The sequence below is a fragment of the Misgurnus anguillicaudatus genome, chromosome 6 (assembly GCF_027580225.2).
Source record: "Misgurnus anguillicaudatus chromosome 6, ASM2758022v2, whole genome shotgun sequence".
Taxonomy (NCBI): Eukaryota; Metazoa; Chordata; class Actinopteri; order Cypriniformes; family Cobitidae; genus Misgurnus; species Misgurnus anguillicaudatus.
The window spans coordinates 11352479-11378183 of NC_073342.2; the positions used below are offsets into that span (position 1 = coordinate 11352479).

Consider the following 25705-nt stretch of genomic DNA (forward strand, 5'->3'; position numbering starts at 1 on the left):
TGTGTAATAATGTGAAATGACACAGGGAAAAAGTATTGAACACATGAAGAAAGGCATGGAAACCCAATACAACAGCTGAAAACTATCAATAAATTAAAGCAATCCAGCCACCTGTCAGTGTAAATTAATATCAGCTGGTTCAGTCCCAATCTATGCCCTAAAAAAGGTATTATTGCCAAGGTGTCACACAAGACACATCTCATGATGGGGAAAAGCAAAGAGCTCGCAAGTCCTTTGCAACCTAATAGTTGCAAAAGTTTAAGTTTACACCCCCAAAATCATTTCTGATAGCAAGAAATGTTAATACAAATTAAACAGATGCCACACTTCTAACAGGGGACTGAATGTATTTTATCTTCAATTAAGTCACTATTTAATATTATTTAGGGGCGGTTTTCCCGGACAGGGATTAGACTAGTCCTAGACTTAAACACTTTTAAGAGCTCTCCAAACTGAAAACAACTTTCACTTACAGATCTTAAAATACATCAGGGCCCTTTGTTTTACTTCAAGATGCACACAGGTAATGTTTTTAGTAAGGCATGTTGTTTAAAACTAGTTATATTTCCTTATTAAACTAAGGCCTAGTCCTGGATTAAGCTAATCCTGGTCCGGGAAACCGCCCCATAGTCTTAGAAATGATCAGTTTAAGCAGAAAAAATAAGTCATGAACATGTTATGTTACTGGTCCCCTGTCTGATGGTGAAGTTTGACATTTGTTCATCTGCTTTGACCTTAAGGAAATATTTTACATTTAAAAAATGTTTGACTCTTCGATCAGTTTAAACACATGCGGTGAACTTTTTTATTCTGTGTACATACACTGCATCACATTTTATTCACCCACTGCCCCCTAGTGCCCATATGCAGAAACTACATAACCCATAAGAATTACAAATCTGTATTCAACAACTTAAATATTACATCCCCCTTTTATATTGCAGCTGTGCAAATCCTTAAGGTATAACATACGTGTGTAACAATCAGTATACAGAAGAACAAAAATATAACAACATACTTTCGTGAGTGACAACCACATTCAAATGCGGGAGTGAATCCCTAAATTTTCATTTCATGTCTGTACGGAACAAGACTCACTCCTGAAAATGTGATGATTGACACCATAGCAACATTCTGCCATGTGCCTATCATTCACAGCTTTGACCAAAATAATTTAACAGCGTTATGTTTTGCAAACATAAAACCTCCGTCTTGTCGTTGTGTATTGGAGGGTTTAAAAACACAGTCATTCTGTACAAATTGTATTAATGTGCTGTGATGAAACGAGCACCATTAGATCAAAGAAAAAAGGTCTGGATCTGCTATCATCACCCTGCATCCAGCGTCTACCTCTGTCTAGTGACATCAGAGTGATGCTTGGAGAGTTAAAGTTAAACGTGTACACAGTTTTTGGAGCTCATGACAGTTTACAGGGTGAGTCTAGAGACAGTTCCTCTAAAGCAGATAATGTGCTTGTTATGAAAAAAATTGGGGGTAAATGAAAAGTGACCCTGATTTATATCCACACAGGCTGAAACTGATGATGTCACTGCTTCATTCCTCAATCACAAATGGAGTGAGTTTTACAGTCGAACTGGAATACAGTAAGAATCAACGTCTGCATTTGTATCTTTCTACTAAGGTCTTACAAAGTGTGGTCTGATTTGCTCATGAGGTCCGGCCATGGATGTACACATCATAAAGTGTATACAAAATGTGTGTGTGTTTCAGGCCTCTGGATCTGTGGGGACCTGAAAAGACAAAGTCCTGATGTCTGCTGGACACCTGATTGTTCCCAGTGTTTATGCATCATTCAAGACCCATCAGACTGGAAGGTCTCAGTTGGCTGTTGGGAGGTCCTGGGCAGCTGAAAACCTGAAGAGAAGCCTGGAGACTCTGGCTCAGAGATATCCTGATCCTCACTGACCAGCAGGTGGAGTTAAGCTGGAGAGAAGAGCTGTTCTTCAATGTGGGTCGAATGAGAGCCGTGGACACTTTACAGGGTCACACTGATCTCAGTTTACTGCAGTTCTTCAGAGCAGCAGCTCTGGCCGGACAACACGAGGAGCTACTGCACACACTGGACTCAGGTACGAAGAGGGATTCATGATTCATATTCAGTATGTTGACTGCTGACGGCATTATCTGTATATGATTTGTTTTCACAGTGGCTGCAGGCAGCAGTGGTGATCTGGGCATAGCTGCACGTTGTCTCGCCTGCATCGCAGACGTTCTCGGCTGTCTGGCAGGAGAGGGTAAAGGGGGTTTGCGCAGTGGTCCGGCTGCAAACCCTTTATGGTCAACTGCCTTTAAACTTCTAGAAGATGCAAACTTACCTGCAGGTGTTCAGGAATTGGCTGAGCAAAGAAAGTGTTGGATCAGCAGGTCGAAACCGAAAGATTAAAGATTGAGAATGAAATATTTTTGCTGTTATTGATGTGATTTTTGAAGTGATTGTTGTTGCTGTGTAAAGGCCAGATTTTTGGTACGAGCTGCGAGGCATTATGAGGGGGGGGGGGACAGATACTTCTGCGGAAGGCAGTGATGTCAGCGTGCAAATTTGTGTTCATTGGCCAAGGTGTGATGACACCCATGGGTGAATGGCAGGAAGTGGAGTGTCCTGCTCGACTGGATCTGTCAGGTGAGAAAAACAAACATGCTAAATTTCAAGTTCATACAAGTAAACTAGAGTTAAACTTTCTTTCCTGTGTTAGTGTGTTTCTCATTAAAACAGTAAACTTGGTTGGGAAAATCTTGTCTTTTCTTAATAGCCCGTAGCCTTTTTTATGTCACAGCTTTGTAAAATTATGATTCACATTTTGTACATTACTGCATTTGACAGACACTTTTAAGTGACTTAGATACAGATTCAAGCTTTACCAACTAAGCAAAAAGCACACTTGGCAACCAAACTATGGGACAGGTGCCGTTCATAGAGCACCATATATCCCACCCAAAAACCAACTTTTGGTCAGTAGAGTGTTTGGTGTCTGAATTAGGTCCCCATGCTATCTGAGTGCCTTAATCAACAATGCATAAAAATTCGCCCAAGATCATGAATGATTGAAAGAAAGTGGACAGGTTTGATGAATCAAGATTCCTGGGCCCGGTTTTTCAAAAGTAATCCACTAGGATTTTGGATAACAGATTGGATCAAATCTTGAAAATGGGTTTTTCAAAGGAAAAAACGGATTACATAATCGGATTAGATCACGTAATCCAATCTTGGTTTTGATCTGGATCAAACCTTTAGTTTGGGTTTTTCAGAACTTTTTTGTAGCATTTGGATCACTTTGATCCAAAAAATCTGGATTAAACTGATCCCATCAGAAGGGTGGATTCAGCGTGGATTTCATTGCCAAAATGTAATTAAAACTTTAAAAATGTATCAAATAATACTATATTTGGATCATGCAGTATCTTACAAGATATCCTATTTATTCATAAGGTTTTAATTTTATTTGTTCATCCATCAGGATACAGTGATTAGGTAGGCTTTAAAGTATTCAGCCTTTCCTAGAGCACAGTAGAAAGAGTTTGGCCTCATAAAATAATCCACAAACAGCTGTCAAAATTGACCAAAAACAATACATTTTATTCTGTCACTAATTGATATATATATATATATATATATATATATATATATATATATATTCAGTGTTTGTGTTGTAGGTCTCAGATGTGCGGACTGCTGGTAGAGGATGGTGTGTGGTTGTTCTTGTTTTTATAATTTTTTTTAAATGTGTGTTTTCATTTCAAATAAAAATAAATTTATATTGACCCCACACTGGCTATTCTACTTGTTGCTTTTTACATATCTATAGTTCTAGATTGTGATTTCCTATCCTGTTTGAGCACTAGTTATCCAGATTTGGTGATCCTGAAAAGTTCCTATCCGGATCAGATTGATCCAATCCGATGTTGCTTTGAAAAACTGGCTCAAAAGTAAGCTGGATTACGTGATCACGGATCGCAAAAAAAAGATTACTAAATCCGGATCAATTTTATCCAGATTAAACCTTTTGAAAAACCGGGCCCTGGTGTATCATGTTGATCCACAATAGTCACAAGACTTTAGTTTAGATTTACTGGTTCTTGAATACTCTGAGCTGTTAATGTGTTTGAATATTTTACCAGGTGGTTGGAGTGACACTCCTCCTATAGCGTTTGAACATGGTGGATTGGTGGTTAATGTTGCCATTAAAGTGGATGGCAAACGGCCGATTGGTGCCAAAGTTCGACGAATTCCTGAACCTCATCTGCTGTTGGTCAGCACCAGCGGAGAACCCGACTGCAGTATTTCAACAGAAACAATCTGTGAGGATCTTACAGACCTGGAGGATTATTGCCAACCACATGCACCAGGTATCACATTTTGTATTGTAGCCTACATTCCTCCTGTTGGATTTGTTGACTATTTATTGCCACCATAACACATGCAACTCCATTTTGAATTTTTTTTGGATCATGTTCTCATGTGTGTTTCAGTAAAGTTGTGTTTGTGTTTTAGGTGCTCTCCTGAAAGCAGTTTATGTATGCAGTGATCTGGTGTGTTTATGGTCTCCTCTTTCACTGAAAGATCAGCTGTTAAAGCGATGGGGTGGAGGACTGGAACTGCGCAGCTGGTCTACACTACCACATGGTTCTGGACTCAGTAAAATCAGGTTGTGTGGAAATTAGCTGGGTAATGTCCTGATCCATCCCTCCAGAGTTGCATATAAAATACTAAATATGTAAAGTTCGTTGTGTTTGTAGGCACCAGCAGTATCCTGGCAGGCGCAGCTCTTGCTGCAGTGTACAGAAGTACAGGACGAAGCTACGACACAACGTCTCTCATTCATGATGTTCTTTACCTGGAGCAGATACTCACCACTGGTATGAGATGTTATGACAATGAGACGCTGAACTCTTTGTACAGGAAGTTCACCTTGAATTTGTTTTGTGTTGTAGGTGGTGGATGGCAGGATCAGGTTGGTGGTTTGTTTGGAGGAGTGAAGGTTGCTCGATCAGCAGCTCAGTTACCTCTGAGAGTTGAAGTTGAACAGCTCTCTCTCTCTCAAGACTTCACGTCTGTCCTACAGCAACATCTCCTGCTGGTTTACACTGGAAAGACGCGTTTAGCACGAAATCTGCTGCAGGTATGAGCATGCAATCCTTCATGTACACGTTCATCATGATGCGGTTTATTCATTAATTGTGTTTGTGCAGGACGTGGTGCGCAGCTGGTATGCACGATTACCCTCCATCGTCCAGAACACAGAGCAGCTGGTGATCAATGCAGAAGAGTGTGCTGAAGCCTGCAGACAGGGTCAGTTTATAAAACTTTATTTAAAATAGTAAATCTTTTTCACAGTACTTATAATGTGTTTCTCTCAGGGTCTCTCTCCAGACTGGGTTTATGTATGGACAGATACTGGCAGCAGAAGAAGCTGATGGCTCCAGGCTGTGAGCCGGCAGCTGTGAGGATGATGATGATTAAACTTCAACCTCTGATCTTAGGACAGAGTCTTGCAGGAGCAGGAGGAGGAGGATTTCTCTTCTTACTCACACGTGAACCTCAACAGAAGGAAAAAGTGAGAGACGTTCTCAGTAACATACAGGTGAGTCACTAAAACAGCTAATTGACAGTATATACAGTATAAACGTATAATACAGCATTCGGTTAATATCATTATCTCATTTTTAACAAAGCAGGCATTTAGCTGCCTTTGCATCTGAGCCCCTTATATTTAATAAAAGAGGGAACAAAATGTTTTATTAGTGCACTATATATCAAAAACAAGTGTGGAAAATCAGCTTTGAAAATGTCAAACATAAGTAAAATGTATTTAAAGCAAAGATGTGTTTTTACAGGGCATTGGTTCATTCAGTGTTCATTCAGTGGAGTTGGATATGGACGGGATCTCCTTCATTCAGAAGAGCTCTGAACATCCTGACTGATATCTACAACTCAAATCTGATTGGCACGCACACAAACACGATCAACAGAAAACAAATCTGTGTCTTTGCCTCACTTACTGTAAATATTAAACTGATTTAAACCGAATTATTTCTGTAAATGTTTTTTCATGAACATTCGTATTTTTTGTGTATTTCTTACATGCAGTACATTTTAACATTTTATAATTATAATGTTTAATAAAAAAAATATATATATTTGAACATTGCACACTACCATATTGACTGATGGTTAGGTGGTAAATGTTACCAAAATTATGACTTAATCTTGATGTTTTATTTCTGGTTAAACAAGTTTCATAAATTTTAACATACAAGCATACCAATTGTTGTGGTCTTTTTTTTGGGGGGGGGGGGGTGTACCATTACCTGTAAACAATATAAGAATCCTTACAGATAGTTTTTGTTGTTGTTTTTTTACGGTATGTCAGAAAAGTTAAAATTTTTTGTTGTTTGCACCATAATACTTAATTATGTGTAATTGGAACCTGTTGTACACAAACGTGGACAATTACACTGCTTCATGGGTTACCTCGCAGTCTGAGCTGTGCTGCCTTGTATGGCACCAGCAATGTCCTGCAAATCCCAATTAACAGCCTTTCTGAGGAGTTCATGGTGTCAAGAACACGGGAAGCATGGCAGTATAGAGAGTCCAGGGATCCAAAGGTGGCAGCAGCTAGAATACAGGTGCAAACAGGCAGAAAATGGAGTGCGGGAAAATCGCTGGAGGTGGCTGAGTCACAGCTGAGGCAAAAGGCACTGGTGGGGCCCATAGCAACAGGGCATACAGGCTTTGGCTACGTCCCGGTAACAAGAGTCGACAATGCTCAAGGCAAAGAGCGTCAACATCAGGCACAGGAGGAAGTGTGGGCAGGTGTGGAAGAAGTTAGAGCCAGCAGGATGGTGGGAATGGGACAACAAGGAGCTTGGACAAAATGGGAAAATGTTCGGCAATGTAAGATTAGCTGGGCTGACATTTGGAAAGGAGACTTCCACCATATTAGGTTCTTAATCCAAACTGTCTACGATGTCCTACCAAGTCCGGCAAACCTTAATATCTGGGGCACAATTGAGACACCCTCCTGTCCCCTCTGTCCAGGAAGGGGATCCCTAGAGCACTTCTTCAGTAGCTGTCCAAAAGCCCTCGAGGATGGGCGCTACCGCTAGCGCCACGATCAAGTGCTTAAGGCAGTTGCTGAGAGCATAGCTATAGCCATCAACACCATCAAAGGCCACCAAAATCCAAGGAGCATCAAGTTTCTTAGAGCTGGGGAGAACGCCCTTCCACAACCCAGAGCAATGTCTGGCCTTCTCACTACTGCCACTGATTGGCAATTGGAAGTGGATCTTGGAGTTGATCTTGTTGGAGCTCACTGTGCCTTGGGAAGAGCGCATGGATGAGGCCAATGAGAGAAAGCGTGCCAAGTACCAGGAGCTAGTTGAAGAGTGTAGGAGGCAGTGCTGCCAAACCCGTTGTGAGTCTCTGGAGGTGGGCTGCAAAGGATTTGCAGGAAAATCACTCTGCAATGTATTTAGAACTCTAGGCATCACAGGGGGAGCTAAAAGAAAGGCGATCAGATCCGCAACGGAAGCTGCAGTGAAAGCCTCTTGTTGGCTTTGGATTAAGAGGGCAAAACCGTGGGCAACTGCTGCTGGGCTGCTGGGACACAGGCTGGGGTCTGATCAACTCCGGTCGGGTCGCTTAGGTGAGAGTGTCTGATGTTGAAAGACCCAAAACACCCAATGACCCAAAGATACATCACTAAGGATGTGTCCCAGTGCATCTGCATGATGTATCTTTCACACTGGTTCTTTCGTACCCCAAAATAGCTGGAAGAAATCTGAAAAAAAGACAAACCAAAGCTTTGGTCTTAGGAGGTTAATATTTATCTTGAATAAACTTTTGATTAATTTATTTATTTCTGTGTGTCATTCAGTATTTATATTTTTGTGCATTAATGTGAAGTCATCGGTATTACCAAGGCTGCTGCTTTTTATATGTTTCATTGACTTGATCAAAAACCTGAATATCTGCTTTAAAAACTATTTAATTTATTTATTCATTTTAAGTCATCGATTTATTGTTCTTTTATCATTACCTCAGTCAGATCTGATATGCTTTCTGATGTTTTATTAATGGGGTCATAGCATTAAAATCTGACTTTTTCTATATTTAAGTGCTATAATTGAGTCCCGAATGCTTTAATCAACTTTAATCAAACGTGAGAAGGAACAACCCAGTAACTTAGTTTTGATAAATCATTCTTTGAAAGCATGTGAAAAATTAGATCATTCAGATTTCGCCTGTTTTGTGATGTAGGTAGCAACAATAATACTGCCCCTAAATCTGCACTATCCAACCACTGCACTGCCATTTAGTGCAGAGAGAAAGAGAGAAAAACTTATTAAGCACAAGAGAGTTTTAATTCCAACAAACCACCATCATTTCGATTAGTGTTGGCATTTTATCAGCTCATTTTCATTTTAAAGAACACATCCAAATTACTCATTTTTGCTCCGACCTACAAAGTGCCAATTTTAAGCTTAAATTTCACATAAACACTGGGGACAGTAAAGATTTATTTTACATCTTAAAAAAAATCTCAATCTCAAATATGACCCCTTTAAGTCATACAGTTTCAGCATATTTGTGTTTTTTTTCTGTCATAGTACACACCCTTCTCTACACCTGTAAGTAGTGATTCATGTTCCACCCATACGCGTCTTGTTTATGTAACTGAAAGTAAAAGCTACAAGTGGGTGAAACTGGATTTACTCTGAATTTTCTACTGGGACAAAATGCCTAAAACAGACTCGGGTAAGCAATACATTTTTTAAAACTAGTTAAATTATTACTCATTATAACACCAATGACTTAACAATTCAGTTCAGTGAAAAAATAAAACACCTTTTGAGGCCAAAGTTTGTACTTTGTACAGACAGTATGACTTGCTTCTGTGCAGATATTTGTGGCGCAAAAGTAATTTTTTGTTTTTAAACCTACGTTAAAAGAGGATTACTTAAAATATTACTGCGGTTAAAAGAGTTTATTTTTTATCATATTTTATAGTTGTTTCTTTCTTAAAGCCTGCAATAACTTTTCAGTCATTTGCGATGTCACGGAGTTGAACGTCTTCACGCATTGACATGATTTACGAGGTAAATTTGCAAATGATTAATGAAGTCATACATCTGCAATTAGCCTTTACGTTAACGTTGTTCGTTCAATTTTACTTTTGCAGCGTTTTCACACACCCCATAGACTGTATAAGGAGTTTACTCGATAGCAAATTATATACAAATCAAAAAAATAAAATAAGTGTGTAAGTGTTTAAAAATACTCTTATATAACTGATGCAGGAAACTGTAATGTGCACTATAAATGCACTGTATGTCACATTGCTTTAAAGTCTTGCCCAAATTTGCATGCATGTAAAATGATTTAAAAAGCATCACATAAACATGATAGTAATACACATGTGCCATACAAAAGCCAGATATGAATTGCTAGCTCTTATAAAAAATCATGTATAAAACCATTCAGCCCAAGGAGAGTTTTATAATTAAGTTTTTTATATATTTTTATACATCTATTTCTGTTGCATCACAGATTCTTTTGAATACATCATCCTATATGTTCATAGTATAGTTTTATTAGCTACATTATTCAAATAAATAAAGAAATACATTTTCATGCACTTTTGTTCTAAACTATATTTAAAAATTGCCATTTGCTTTTCTGTGTTTTCTTTGTTTCTATTTTATGTAAACCTGCTTTGGAACAATGAACAATTGTGAAAAGTGCTAAATATATAACATTCAATCATCAATACAATAAAATGTATGCAAGCCAATGTTTTGACATTTTTCCAAGACACATTGCAAACCACATCAACCTTAAATTCAATGTTAATCAGTTGGTGGGGTTTACTTGCTCAAAAAGTGGATTGGCTGAAGCAGTGTTGCCAACTTGGCGACTTTGTTGCTTCATTTAGCAACTATTAAACCCATTTAGACAAACCTAGCGACTGTTTGGATGAATCTTAGCTTCACATCTGTACAGGTAGGCTACTGTGTCGCTTGTACTGGCCCACTAGTGCCGGGTCTTGCTGTCCCAGTGAAATGTGCGTCTGGCGTCTACCCTCATAGGGGAACGTTAAACTAACCTAAAAATAACATTCTATTTCTGTAAAGAAAACTTTACTGGCTAACCACAAACAAACCTTAAAAATAACGTTTTGGGAACCAAAAACTAATTTTAGGGAAACGTTTTTAGAACAAACTAAAAACTAATGTGAGGAAGACGTTTTGGGAACCAAAAATTGTTAGCTGGAAAATATGATATTATATTATGTGGAAAAAAAAATGCAATTAAAAACAATGGAAGCAGGACTACTTTGTTAAGCATAATGTGTCATAGCAGTGAGCGGGTCATAATGAGGTCTGCATATATGAAACATCTGACTCCACTCATCAGCTTCTTCCTGAATGTTTGAAACTTGTCCTTGATTAACACACTAACAAACTGTTGAACTCAATTAAGAAAAAAACGTTTTCCTGCCAATGGAGTTTTTACGGTAATCTATAATTCCGCCATTATCCACAATAACAAGGTGATTAACGAGGAGACGAGACACGGAAACACACAGCCCAAACAAGACCATACAAAACATTGTACTGACAGAACCCTGTCACAAGGAGCTAGAAACTATGAGAAGACAGGATCCTGACAGTCCTATTGTTCCATTTGGAGGAAATTGAACTGCGTCACCATAGCAATGCTTTTGGGGAACGCCTAGGCGTGACTGATCTGAAGGACGTATAACACATAATCAATAATTCGATGATTGGATATAGGCTGGATCCCGTGCGGAACAGGGGTATAAGACGGAATCCCATACAAACACACTCGCTTTTAGTGCCTCAGCATGTGACTGCGTGTATGTTTGCATAAATCGTTTAATGAGTCAAACAGTAATTTTGTGTCTATGCTGTGTGTTGCTTGTACAGCTGTGCAGGGGCGCTGCTAAGGATTTTGGGCCCCATGAAAAGAATCTTGACAGGGCCCCCAACACAGCTGAGACTTTTTCATATTAATTTAGATAAAATCATGCACTTTTATGGTATTTTGACTACCAATGGGGTGAGAAATTTTTACTTGAATTAAGTGTTTAAGAAAAAAGAAATCTTATTTAAAAAAAATGTCTCACCCCATTGGCAGATCATTTTGCTTGTTTTAAGGACAATTTCACTTAATTGTATATTAATTTGTCTTCAAACTAGACTCGTTTACTTAGGCCATTTTGCTCATCAAGAAAAAGCTTCTTAATTTAAGAATTTTTAGATATTTCACCCGAAAACAAGACAAAAATACTAAGTAAGAAAGTTTTGTGCATAAAACAAGCAAAAAATCTGCCAATGGGCTAAGCTAATTTTTCTTGAATTTTTCTTTAATTTTGTGTTTAAGAGAAATGTTTTTTTCTTGCTTACCCCGTTGGCAGATTTTTTTGCTTGTTTTATGCACAAAATCACTTAAATTTAATATTTTTGGTCTAAAAACTAGATTTATTGTCTTGGGTCGTTTTGCTCATCATGAAAAAGCATCTTGATTTAAGAAATTTTAGATATTTTTACTGAAAACAAGACAAAAATACTACTGAAAATCATTATTTTTGCAGTGTGGTAATTATCTTTAACACTAGAACGAAGGCATCATTTTGACCGTTTTGAAATTTGCATAGTCAATAACTTTGTCTAAATAAATCATAAAGCCTTCTGCTCCCTGACTTTTCCTAAAACTACATGAATTTTCATTTAAAGTAGTTTAAATATTGATTGTGTGAATAAAACAGAAATATAATAATTTCTATCTATAACGTCCACAGTCATTTTGTGCTGTTTAAATTGAGTTTTGCCGAGTCGATCTGAATCAGATAATGTGAAAGTATTACAACTCCACATTAGGGGTGTGCAGCGGCGTCAGTATTTGTATCTGTAACAATCTCAAAATCTTTATCTAAATTAATAAATAATCAGATATTCATTTAAAATTTCAAATAACATTAAAACTGCAAGCAGTGATGGAAGGGCCCTCGCACACCTGACACCGCCACGCCGTGGCATAAGAATTAAAGGGAACAGTAGTAAATAGGCATTTAAGCATGTAAACATAGGTGAACCATTTGAAAGTGTAGTATAATGTGCCACATTTCCTGTTGCTAATTACAAATGACAGCGAGGTAGCATCGTGTAAGATAGCATGAGAGAGAGAGAGAGAGAGAGAGAGAGAGAGAGAGTGAGTGAGCGAGTGTGTGTGAATATGAGTGACTACATGTAAATATTGGCACGTAGATGTGTTCTGTCCAGGACTCTTATCAATCATGTGAAGTTTGGGACAAATCCGACATTGCATTATCATTGTAAACATGTTACTTCCTGTTACCAGCTGGTGGCGCTATGACCGTAACTGACTATTGGCATCATAAGTGACTATCAGTGATGGGAGTAACGCGTTACTGTAACTCCACTATTTTTTTAAATCAAGTAACGCAATTACAATTACTGAAATTTAAATGAGTTCGTTACTCGCGTTACTCTATTTTGTAAAAAATAGACAAGACATATCTGACGTCGCAGGACCGTAGTTGGCGGCGCAATGATTCATTACACTTCATCATAGCTGACAGTGCATATAGAATGAACATGAAAAATCTAAACGGGACAACATACCTTTGTTTAAAAATTGTGCGCAAGTCATAATCCATCCGGTCTCATGTTTGTAAATTATCTTCACCAAGCAATCGCTGTATGACATCAACTTGCATTTGTAGTCCACAAAGGTAATAAATCTAAGAAATGTTCATATATTCTTAGATGTTTACATCGGCTTCATGGAAGAGAACGATCCGCGATTGTTGTTTCCACTAAAATATTCACACTGCGGTGTACACCCGTGTTAAAACTCCATAGTATGTGTGAGCTCGCTTTTAGTTTTAGTTTCAGTCTCTCCGTATCCGAACAAAAAATCCACTCGCTCTGTGTCCGTCTGACAAAACAATCCACTCGCTCTGTGTCCGTCCGACAAAACAATCCACGTAGCCTACTCCGTTTTCTGAATAAATATCTTCCTTTAATCCTGTGTATCATTTAAATCCAACAGAAAACAAACAATATATGACCAAAGAGCGCAGTCCCTGCGGCAAGCTTCACAAGCTGTGTTCCAATTCAAGGGCTGCACCCTACTAAGCATGCAATAAAAGGTGAGCACTCGGCCATTCAAGGCGCTCAGAAGTTCGCGAAGAGAACTGAAATGAGACGGTCTAACCTTCGGAGGACCCATAATTTGCCTCATCTGCTGCATGCGCATCGCGCCTGTCAGCAGGACACAGCGGAGACGTTTCTAACTTATTAAAATAAATATGAAATCAGAAAAATTATAATTTATTTTACAAAATTTGACATGTTGACACAATTGTCTCCAAATTTTTAAAGAGACACTACACAATTTTAACACATTTTATATTTTTGTAAACATGCAGAATATTTGTCTAAATGGTCTAAATGATATACATAAATAAACTAAGTTTACATATTAAGATAATTTCTAACAAAAATATTCAAAGGTTGAATCTAAAGCAAAATAGGCTCCTACAGTATGTGATATATTAGAGTCTTACGTGTAAAATAGCCCATCCATATAATTTTACTGTTTGACTGTTCAGTACTGTTCATATTTACATTTAAAAAGCAGACATAAAAGTAACTTAAAAGTTACTTTTCTAAGTAACTAATTACTTTTGATATACAGTAACCGGTAGAGTAATTCCGTTACTTTTAAAAGAAGTAATTAGTAACTAACGAATTACTAATTTTTTAGTAACTTGCCCAACACTGGTGACTATTGACATGTAGATGTGTTCAGTCCAGGACTCTTATTAATCATGTAAAGTTAGGGAAAGATCGGTCATTGCATAATCAGTGTAAACATGTCACTTCCTGTTGTCAGCTGGTGGCGCTATAACCATAAGTGACTATTGACATGTAGATGTATTCAGTCCAGGACTCTTATTAATCATGTGAAGTTTGGGACAGATCAGACATTGCATAATCAGTGTAAACATGTCACTTCCTGTTGTCAGCTGGTGGAGCTATAACCATAAGTGACTATTGACATGTAGATGTGTTCAGTCCAGGACTCTTATTAATAATGTGAAGTAAGGGAAAGATCAGACATTGCATAATCAGTGTAAACATGTCACTTCCTGTTGCCAGCTGGTGGCGCTATAACCATAAGTGACTATTGACATGTAGATTTCTTCAGTCCAGGACTCTTATTAATAATGTGAAGTAAGGGAAAGATCGGACATTGCATAATCAGTGTAAACATGTCACTTCCTCTCGCCAGCTGGTCGCTCTATCACCTTACGTGACCATTGACATGTAGATCTGTTCAGTCCAGGACTCTTATTAATCATGTGAAGTTTGGGACAGATCAGACATTGGATAATCATTGTAAACATGTCACTTCCTGTTGCCAGCTGGTGGCGCTATAACCATAAGTGACTATTGACATGTAGATGTGTTCAGTCCAGGACTCTTATTAATCATGTGAAGTTTGGGACAGATCAGACATTGGATAATCATTGTAAACATGTCACTTCCTGTTGCCAGCTGGTGGCGCTATAACCATAAGTGACTATTGACATGTAGATGTGTTCAGGTCATGAATCTTAGCAATCATGTGAAGTTTGGGACAGATCGGACACTGTATGCCTGAGTTCCAGCAACCTGTTTCATAGCGAAACATCAAACTTTGGCTGGCCGAAATAGACACAAATTTTAATATAGAATCAAATCCTTCGCAATTTAGCATCACAAAGGCCTTAAGATGAGACTCGCCAAATATGATGATGATCCGACGAAAACTGTAGGAGGAGTTAGTTAAAGTATGACTGCTGGAAATGAGAAAAACTGAGCCAAAATCTGAGAAATAATTCAAAATAGCTGACTTCCTGTTTGGTTTAGGGCATTGCTCCAAGAGACTTTTTTGTAGGGCTTGTAATAATACATGAGCATACCGAAATTCGTACATGTAAGTTAAACACAGTCCAAGGGCTGCTTCATTCAATATTTGAAAGTGGCGCTAAAACATGTTCCTTCAGGTTGCCAGCTGGTGGCGCTATGGCTATAAATTAAAATTGTTATGTAGATGTGTTCAGGTCAGGACTCTTAGCAATCATGTGAAATTTGGGACAGATCGGACATTGTATGCAATTCCAGCAACTTCCTGTTTCATTGGAAAACATCAAATTTTGTCGGGCCAGAACCGACACAAATTTTTATGTAGAGTCAAATCCTTCGCAATTTAGCATCACAAAGGCCTTAAGATGACACTCACCAAATATGAAGATGATCCGACGAAAACTGTAGGAGGAGTTAGTTAAAGTATGACGTCTGGAAATGACAAAAACTGCGCCCAAATCACAAAAATAACTCCGAATAGCTGACTTCCTGTTTGGTTTACGGCTTCGCTCCAAGAGACTTTTTTGTAGGTCTTGTCATGCTACAGACGCGTACCGAATTTCGTAATTGTACGTCAAACACAGTCCGAGGGCTGCTTCGTTGAAAATTTGTAGGTGGCGCTATAGAGCCATTTTCTCACGCCTAATTCTAAAGCCTACACCACATGTAAATTTTCATCACTCTTGACATCTGTGCAAAATTTCATGAGTTTTCGAGTATGTTTAGGCCCTCTAAAGTCCCGCTGAAGTCGGAGAAAAAGAAAAAAAATTAAAGCTGCAAGCAGCGATGGAAGGGCCCTCGCACACATGTGCACCGCTACCCTATGGCCTTAGTAAAGCTGTGAACCAGGGGGATATGCATTTAAGTGGGTAAATATAGGTGGATATTCAAAAGAACTTTGATTTGTAACACAGTGTAAAACCTGACATTTCCTGCTGCCAGCAGGTGGCGCTACAACTTTTATTGAATATTACCATGTTGATTTGTTCAGGCCAGGACACTTATCAAACATGTGACCCGTTGGTCAGATTAGACATTGTAAGCCTGAGTTACAACAACTTCCTGTTTTATGGCGAAAAACCAACATTTGGCAGGCTGCCACGGACACACCTTCCAATGAAAACTCAAGATCTCCGCAATTTAGCATCGCAAAGGCCTTTAGATGACACGAACGAAATATGGTTTTAATCTAATGAAATCTGTAGGAAGAGTTTATTAAAGTCCGAAGCCCAGAAATAGCAAAATTTGCACTCAAATTAAAGAGGAAATTTAAAATGGCTGACTTCCTGTGGGGTAAAGAGCTTGGCTCCAAGAGACTTTTTTGTAGGTCTTAGAGTGATACATGATCCTACCGCATTTCGGATCTGTACGTTTAACGTAGTGGGGGGGGGCTGCTCTCTTGAATTTTTGTAGGTGGCGCTATAGAGCCATTTTTACACCCCCAGTTATTAAGCCTATTTCAAATAAAATAGTTTGCCACTTTTGACACGTGTGCAACGTTTCATGACTTTTTGAGCTTGTTTCGCCCCTCAAAAATGCGATTCACTTTGGAGAAGAAGAAGAATAAATAATAATAATAATAAACAGAGCAAAAACAATAGGGTCCTCACACCCCGGTGTGCTCGGGCCCTAATTAAAGCTGCAAGCAGCGATGGAAGGGCCCTCGCACGCATGTGCACCGCTACCCTATGGCATTAGTAAAGCAGTGAACCAGGGGGATATGAATTAAAGTGGGTAAATACAGGTGGATATTCAAAGGGAAACTGATGTGCCACACCGCCTGTGTGCAGCAGGTGGTGCTATGACTGAAGCTGAATATTGGCATTGAAATGTGTTCAGGCCAAGAACCTTATCAAACATGTGAAGTCTGGGGCAGATCGAACAATGTATGTCTGAATGACAACAGCTTCCTGTTTCATGGCGAAACATCACACTTTGCCAGGCCGCCACGGACACGCCCTTCAACGAAAAGTCAAGATATTCACAATTTATCACCGCAGAGGGCTTTACATCAATCAAACCAAATATGATGATGATTTGATTAAATCTCTAAGAGCAGTAAATCATAGTGTAAAACATGGTATTTCCTGCTACCTCTTGATGGCGCTATGACTGAAGCTGAATATTGGCATTGAAATGTGTTCAGGCCAAGACCCTAATCAAACATGTGAAGCGTGTGGCAGATTGGACATTGTATACCTGAGTTAGAGCCACTTCCTGTTTCATGGCGAAAACGCAGAAATTTGGCAGCCCGCCACGGACACACCCTCCAACGAAAAGTCAAGATCTCTGCAATTTAGCGTCGCAAAGGCCTTTAGATAAGACCGACCAAATATGACGATGATCGGATTAAATCTGTAGGAGGAGTTTCTTGCAGTATGAAGCCTGGAAATGACCAAATTTGCACAAAAATCAAGGCAAAAATTCAACATGGCTGACTTCCTGTGGGGTTTAGAGCTTCGCTCCAAGAGACTTTTTTGTAGGTCTTGGGGTGATAGATGATCCTACCAAATTTCGTATCTGTACATTTTTCGTAGCGGGGGGGCTGTTCGCTTGAAATTTTGCAGGTGGCGCTATCGAGCCATTTCTACATGCCCACTTCTGGCGCCTATGCCACATGTAAATTTTCGCCACTTCTGACATGTGTGCAACGTTTTATGACTTTTTGGGCTTGTTTAGCCTGTCAAAAATGCGATTCATTTACCGATACTTTGCAAGGCCGCCACGGACACGCCCTTTAATGAAAAGTCAAGGTCGTTGCTTTTTATCATCACACAAGGTCTTGAGATTACACTGGTGAAATATGATGTTGATATAGTTAAATATCTAAGAGCAGAAAATCACAGCGTAAAACATGGTATTTCCTGCTGCCTCTAGGTGGCGCTATGAGTGTTACTGAATTATGCCATGTTGATGTGTTCAGGCCTGGACCCTTATCAAACGTGTGAAGTCAGGGGCAGATCGGACATTGTATGCCTGAGTTATAACAACTTCCTGTTTCATGGCGAAACATCACACTTTGCCAGGCCGCCACGGACACGCCCTTCAACGAAAAGTCAAGATCTTCGCAATTTATCAAGGAAAAGGGCTTAACATCAGTCAGACCAAATATGATGATGATTTGATTAAATCTCTAAGAGCAGTAAATCAGAGCATAAAACATGGTATTTCCTCCTACCTCTAGGTGGCGCTATGAGTGAAGTTGAATATTGGCATTGAAATGTGTTCAGGCCAAGACCCTTATCAAACGTATGAAGCGTGGGGCAGATTGGACATTGTATGCCTGAGTTAGAGCCACTTCCTGTTTCATGGCGAAAATGCCGAAATTTGTCAGGCCGCCACGGACACACCCTCTGACGAAAAGTCAAGATCTCCGCAATTTAACATCGCAAAGGCCTTTAGATGAGATTGACCAAATATGACGATGATCGGATTAAATCTGTAGGAGGAGTTCGTTAAAGTATGAAGGCTGTAAATGACCAAATTTGCACAAAAATCAAGGCAAAAATTCAAAATGGCGGACTTCCTGTTGGGTTTAGAGCTTCGCTCCAAGAGACTTTTTTGTAGGTCTTGGGGTGATAGATGATCCTACCAAATTTCGTATCTGTACGTTTTTCGTAGCGGGGGGGCTGTTCTCTTGAAATTTTGCAGGTGGCGCTATCGAGCCATTTCTACACGCCCACTTCTGGCGCCTATGCCACATGTAAATTTTCGCCACTCCTGACATGTGTGCAAAATTTCATGAGTTTTCGAGCATGTTTCGCCCCTCAAAAATGCGATTCACTTTGGAGAAGAAGAAGAATAAATAATAAATATAGCTGCAAGCAGCGATGGCGGGCCCTCGCACGTTTTTTTACCGCTACACGGTGCGTCCGAGAAAACGATGCACGGTGGGCAAGGGCATCAAGTGGGTAAATATCAGTGGGCTATTTCATGTTGTTACTGACCCATTTGGGGACTGTAGGTAAAAGAAACCCCACATTTTAGACAAACGGGGGCGCTAGTGAGCCACTAGATAGACACGCCTTTATCTGACCTTTTTGTCAACACTTAACAGCCGACAACTCTGATGTGTTTACCAAAATATGCCTGAAATAAAAGTGAAGTTTGACACGTTGCCATGGCAACAGCGTTCGAGATGTCAAAAATCCCTTCGCAATTTATCATCTACAATGTCTCAGCATCATGTTGACCACTTTTGGTGTCAATCGCATAAACATTCTAGGAGGAGTATTTAAAAAAACATCACATGGAACTGTCAAAAAAATCAACCTTTGTGACTGCAACACTTCCTGGCGCCTGGTGGTGGCGCTATACCCGAGACTCACAATAGGCACATCGATGCGATCAGAATCTTCAGACGAACAAACACCCCGTGTGTCATCACAATAAGACATTTTTTACCTTAGATATTAGACACTTCCTGTTTCTCTGATTTCGCCATGAATTTGTCGCCTCACCATGACAGAACCGTTCGAGATATCAAAAATCCCTTCGCAATTTAGCAAGAAAAATGTCTCGGCATCATGTTCACCACGTTTGGTGTCAATCCCATGAATCCCCTAGAAGGAGTATTCAAAAGTTCACCGTATGCATTTTTGAAACCATCCAAAATGGCCGACTTCCTGTTGGGCGGAGCTAATAGGTTTGATTGTGAAAGTTGTTCGGGTCGATGGGATCTATATACGTACCAACTCTCGTTAATGTGCGTACATGTTTGCCCGATTTGTGCACCAATAATTTTTTTGCATTATAGGAGGCGCAACAGAGCCCTACTGCCACGCCCGTGTTCCAGCGTTTGCCCGGTCCTAATGGCCGATGACTTTGAGGTCTGTACCAAATTCCCGGTGTTTTCGAGCATGTTAAGGCACCCAAAGTGCATGCCAAGTGCTTAAATATGCCTGAAAATGAAACTAAAATTTGACGTGTTGCCATGGGAGCAGCGTTCAAGATATCAAAAATCCCTTCGCAATTTATCATCTACAATGCCTCAGCATCATGTTGACCACTTTTGGTGTCAATCGCATAAAAATCCTAGGAGGAGTATTTAAAAGTTCACCGCATGCAACTGTCAAAAAATCCACCTTTTGTGACTGCCACACTTCCTGTTGCCTGTTGGTGGCGCTATACCCGAGACTCACAATAGGCACATCGATGCGATCGGAATCATTGGCCGAACATACACACTGCGTTTCATCCCAATAAGACATTTTTTTGCTTTAGATATTAGACACTTCCTGTTTCTCTGAATTCGCCATAAATTTGTCGCCTCGCCATGGCAACACCGTTAGAGATATCAAAAATCCTTTCGCAATTGAGCAAGTCCAATGTCTCAGCATCATCTTCACCACGTTTGGTGTCAATCGTATGAATTCCTTAGGAGAAGTATTTAAAAGTTCATGACTGACACACTTCCTGGCGCCTGTTGGTGGCGCTATACCCGGGAGTCACAATAGGCACATCGATGCGATCGGAATCTTCAGACGAACAAACACCCCGAATGGCATCACAATAAGACATTTTTTGGCTTAGATATTAGACACTTCCTGTTTCTCTAAATTCGCCATGACTTTGTCACCTCGCCATGGCAGAACCGTTCGAGATATCAAAAATCCCTTCGCAATTTAGCAAGTACAATGTCTTGACATCATGATCACCACGTTTGGTGTCAATCCCATGAATCCTCTAGGAGGAGTATTTAAAAGTTCACCGCATGCATTTTTTAAACATTCCAAAATTGCAGACTTCCTGTTTGGCGGAGCTAAAATGTTAGAGGGCGAAAGTTGTTCGGGTCGATGAGATCTATATGCGTACCAACTCTCGTACATGTGCGTACATATTTGCCCGATCTGTGCACCAATGTTTTTTTTTGCATTACAGGGGGCGCTACAGAGCCCCTGTGCCACGCCCGTGTTCCAGCCTTTGCCCGTTCGCAATGACGGACGACTTTGACGTCTGTGCCAAATTTCAAGAGTTTTCAAGTATGTTTAGGCACCCAAAATGCCCAAAAGTGTTAAAAAAAATAAAAATAATAATAAAAAAAAAAAAAATAATAATAAATCCTAAGAAAAACAATAGGGCTTCGCACCTTTCGGTGCAGGCCATTCTGGCCTGCTCCTCGGTGCTCGGGCCCTAAATATAGCTGCAAGCAGCGATGGCGGGCCCTCGCACGTTATTTTTCCGCTACACGGTGCGTCCGAGAAAACGATGCACGGTGGGCAAGGGCCTCAAGTGGGTAAATATCAGTGGGCTAATGAATGTTGTTACTGACCCATTTGGGGACTGTAGGTAAAAGAAACCCCACATTTTAGACAAACGGGGGGGGGGGGCTAGTCAGCCACTAAATAGACACGCCTTTATCTGACCTTTTTGTCAACACTTAACTGCCAACAACTCTGATGTGTGTGCCAAATTTAAAGTTAATCCAAACACGCCAAGAGCCTTAAAAAAGCCTTAAATAAAAGTAAAGTCTGACGCGTTGCCATGGGAACAGCGTTCGAGATGTCAAAAATTCCTTCGCAATTTAGCATCTCCAATGTCTCAGCATCATGTTGACCACTTCTGGTGTCAATCGAATGAATATTCTAGAAGGAGTATTTAAAAGTTCACTGCATGGAACTGAATGGCTTCAATATGCCTTTAAAATGAAAGTAAAGTTTGACACGTTGCCATGGGAACAGCATTCGAGATATCAAAAATCCCTTCGCAATTTATCATCTACAATGTCTCAGCATCATGTTGACCACTTTTGGTGTCAATCGAATGAATATCCTAGAAGGAGTATTTAAAAGAACATCGGATGGAACTGTCAAAAAAATCCACCTTTGTGACTGACACACTTCCTGGCGCCTGGTGGTGGCGCTATACCCGAGACTCACAATAGGCACATCGATGCGATCGGAATCTTCAGACGAACAAACACCCCGCGTGTCATCACAATAAGACATTTTTTGCCTTAGATATTAGACACTTCCTGTTTCTCTGATTTCGCCATGACTTTGTCGCTTCGCCATGGCAGAACCGTTCGAGATATCAAAAATCCCTTCGCAATTTAGCAAGTACAATGTCTCGACATCATGATCACCACGTTTGGTGTCAATCCCATGAATCCCCTAGAAGGAGTATTCAAAAGTTCACCGCATGCATTTTTTAAACAATCCGAAATAGCCGACTTCCTGTTGAGCGGAGCTTAAATGTTAGAGGGCGAAAGTTGTTCGGGTCGATGAGATCTATATGTGTACCAACTCTCGTACATGTGCGTACATTTTTGCCCAATCTGTGCACCAATGTTTGTTTTTAAATTACAGGGGGCGCTACAGAGCTCCCTTGCCACGCCCGTATTCCAGCCTTTGCATGAGCCTAGTGGCACGCGACTCTGACGTGTGTGCCAAATTTCAAGACTTTTCGAGTATGTTAAGGCTCCCAAATTAGCACAAGTGTTGAAAAAAATAAAAAATAAAAAAATAATAAATTCGAGCAAAAACAATAGGGCTTCGCACCTTTCGGTGCAGGCCATTCTGGCCTGCTCCTCGGTGCTCGGGCCCTAATTAAAGCTGCAAGCAGCGATGGAAGGGCCCTCGCACGCATGTGCACCGCCACCCTATGGCATTAGTAAAGCAGTAAACCAGGGGGGTATGAATTAAAGTGGGTAAATATAGGTGGATATTCAAAGGGAAACTGATGTGCCACACCGCCTGTGTGCAGCAGGTGGTGCTATGACTGAAGCTGAATATTGGCATTGAAATGTGTTCAGGCCAAGAACCTTATCAAACATGTGAAGTCTGGGGCAGATCGAACAATGTATGTCTAAATTACAACAGCTTCCTGTTTCATGGCGAAACATCACACTTTGACAGGCCACAACGGACACGCCCCTTTAACGAAATGTCAAGATCTTCACAATTTATCATTGTGAAGTCCCTAAGTTCAGACTGACCAAATATGATGATGATCTGAATACATTTCAATGAGCAGTAAATCACAGTGTAAAACATGTCATTTCCTGCTTCCAGCAGGTGGCGCTATAACTTTTACTGAATATTGCCATGTTGATGTGTTCAGGACAGGACAAATATCAAACTTGTGAAGCGTGGGTCAGATTGGACATTTTAAACCTGAGTTAGAACAACTTCCTGTTTCATTGAGAAACACAGAAATTTGGCAAGCCGCCACATACACACCCTCCATTGAAATGTCAAGATCTCCGCAATTTAGCATTTAGAGACTTTTTTGTAGGTCTTGGGGTGATACATGATCCTACCGCATTTCGTATCTGTGCGATTAACGTAGCGGGGGGGCTGCTCTACTGAATTTTTGTAGGTGGCGCTATAGAGCCATTTTAACACCCCAAGTTCTAAAGCCTATATCACATGAAAATATTTGCCACTTTTGACACGTGTGCAACGTTTCATGACTTTTTGAGCTTGTTTAGGCTGTCAAAAATGGGATTCATTTAGCGATACTTTGCGAGGCCGCAACGGACACGCCCTTTAACGAAAAGTCAAGGTCGTTGCTATTTATCATCACACAAGGTCTTGAGATTAGACTGATGAAATATGATGTTGATATGGTTAAATCTCTAAGAGCAGGAAGTCACAGCATAAAAGGTGGTATTTCCTGCTGCCTCTAGGTGGCGCTATGACTGATACTGAATTATGCCATGTTGATGTGTTCAGGCCGGGACCCTTATGAAACGTGTGAAGTTGGGGGCAGATCGGACTATGTATGTCTGAATTACAACAGCTTCCTGTTTCATGGTGAAACATCACACTTTGCCAGGCTGCCACGGACACGCCCTTCAACGAAAAGTCAAGATCTTTGCAATTTATCACCGCAACAGGCTTAACATCAGTCAGACCAAATATGATGATGATTTGATTAAATCTCTAAGAGCAGTAAATCACAGCGTAAAACATGGTATTTCCTCCTACCTCTAGGTGGCGCTATGAGGGAAGTTGAATATTGGCATTGAAATGTGTTCAGGCCAAGACCCTTATCAAACGTATGAAGCGTGGGGTAGATTGGACATTGTATGCCTGAGTTAGAGCCACTTCCTGTTTCATGGCGAAAATGCAGAAATTTGTCAGGCCGCCACGGACAAACCCTCTGACGAAAAGTCAAGATCTCCGCAATTTAACATCGCAAAGGCCTTTAGATGAGATTGACCAAATATGACGATGATCGGATTAAATCTGTAGGAGGAGTTTGTTAAAGTATGAAGCCTGGAAATGACCAAATTTGCACAAAAATCAAGGCAAAAATTCAAAATGGCGGACTTCCTGTTGGGTTTAGAGCTTCGCTCCAAGAGACTTTTTTGTAGGTCTGGGGGTGATAGATGATCCTACCAAATTTCGTATCTGTACGTTTTTCGTAGCGGGGGGGCTGTTCTCTTGAAATTTTGCAGGTGGCGCTATCGAGCCATTTCTACACGCCCACTTCTGACGCCTATACTACATGTAAATTTTCGCCACTTCTGACATGTGTGCAAAATTTCATGAGTTTTCGAGCATGTTTCGCCCCTCAAAAATGCGATTCACTTTGGAGAAGAAGAAGAATAAATAATAATAATAATAATAATAATAATAATAATAATAATAATAATAATAATAAACGGAGCAAAAACAATAGGGTCCTCGCACCCTGGTGTGCTCGGGCCCTAATAATAATAACTCCTTGAAGAACAATAGGGTCCTCACACCCCGGTGTGCTCGGGCCCTAAAAATGCTCTAACATTAAAAATTAGTTTAAACTTAGTTCAAAATAAGCAGCATGAGTTTAAACAATAAGTTAATTAGAAAGATTTAATTCAAATGTTTCAGTTGTTATTTGCTTACTTTATCTTTATGTTAATTGCAATTCATGTCATAGTAATCTTCAGTTTAAATTTTGCTTTACTTTTTCATATTTTTATTTATTTGCTTATTTATTTTATATTCACCTAGATTGACAATGAAGCTTGCTTTAACTTGGAAGTAATTAAGATCATCTGTGACCGAAGTTATTAACAAATATTTTATTATCAGAGTGCAGCATTTTACCAAGGTTTTCTGGTCTTGTGTAGTTAAATAATTAAAAAAAAACTAAAAGGGTCATTTTATACAGTTGGGTTAAAAGAAGTTTGATATTAGCATTAATAGGTTTATAATTTAGCGCTGGTCCAGTAAACACGTGATAATGTCTGGACAAATAATTTTTCTGTTATTCGGATGAATTCGTTATTCGTTTTGAAGCCATTATCCGTGCCCTTCCGACTAACGTATTCGGCTTCGGGCACATCCCTACTCCACGTCATCTTCAAGAGATGCACCGAAACCTCACAAACAGCTGATAGTTTGTACAGTAGCTGGCAGAGGATTTTTATCAGAGTTCATGAAGTTAGACTGTTTGCAAGACAGGTGCAACAGCGTGGACCGCAGCAGGGTGCTGAAAGTGGGCAGACTGGCGGAGCCTCGTACAAAGATGCCGACAACGGCTGCCTGTGAGGCAAAGCCGTGCACCCGCTGCACCCTGCTCTATTCAAACATGCTTACTTGTCAAAAAATGCTACCGTAGAGACCTGGGGCCTCATGTACAAAGCGTGCGCGTAAGCACAGAAAAGTGCCATAGGCTACGATTGTCACGAGCGGGCGGTCCACTAACAATTTAGGCCTACTTACAAACCCACCTTTTCTTGTGAAAAATTGGGTAACATAATGTCGACCCTTTGCCTCTTTCACTTCTCTTATTT

The 25705-nt window shown here is 40.0% G+C and overlaps 1 protein-coding gene and 1 pseudogene across 1 annotated transcript in view; both read left to right on the top strand.

Moving 5' to 3' along the window:
• Positions 1 to 25705, top strand: part of LOC141364205 (GTPase IMAP family member 8-like) — a 153227-nt gene that overhangs the window by 17181 nt on the left and 110341 nt on the right. The window lies entirely within an intron of this gene.
• On the top strand, positions 1090 to 6158 carry LOC141349175 (L-fucose kinase-like; annotated as a pseudogene).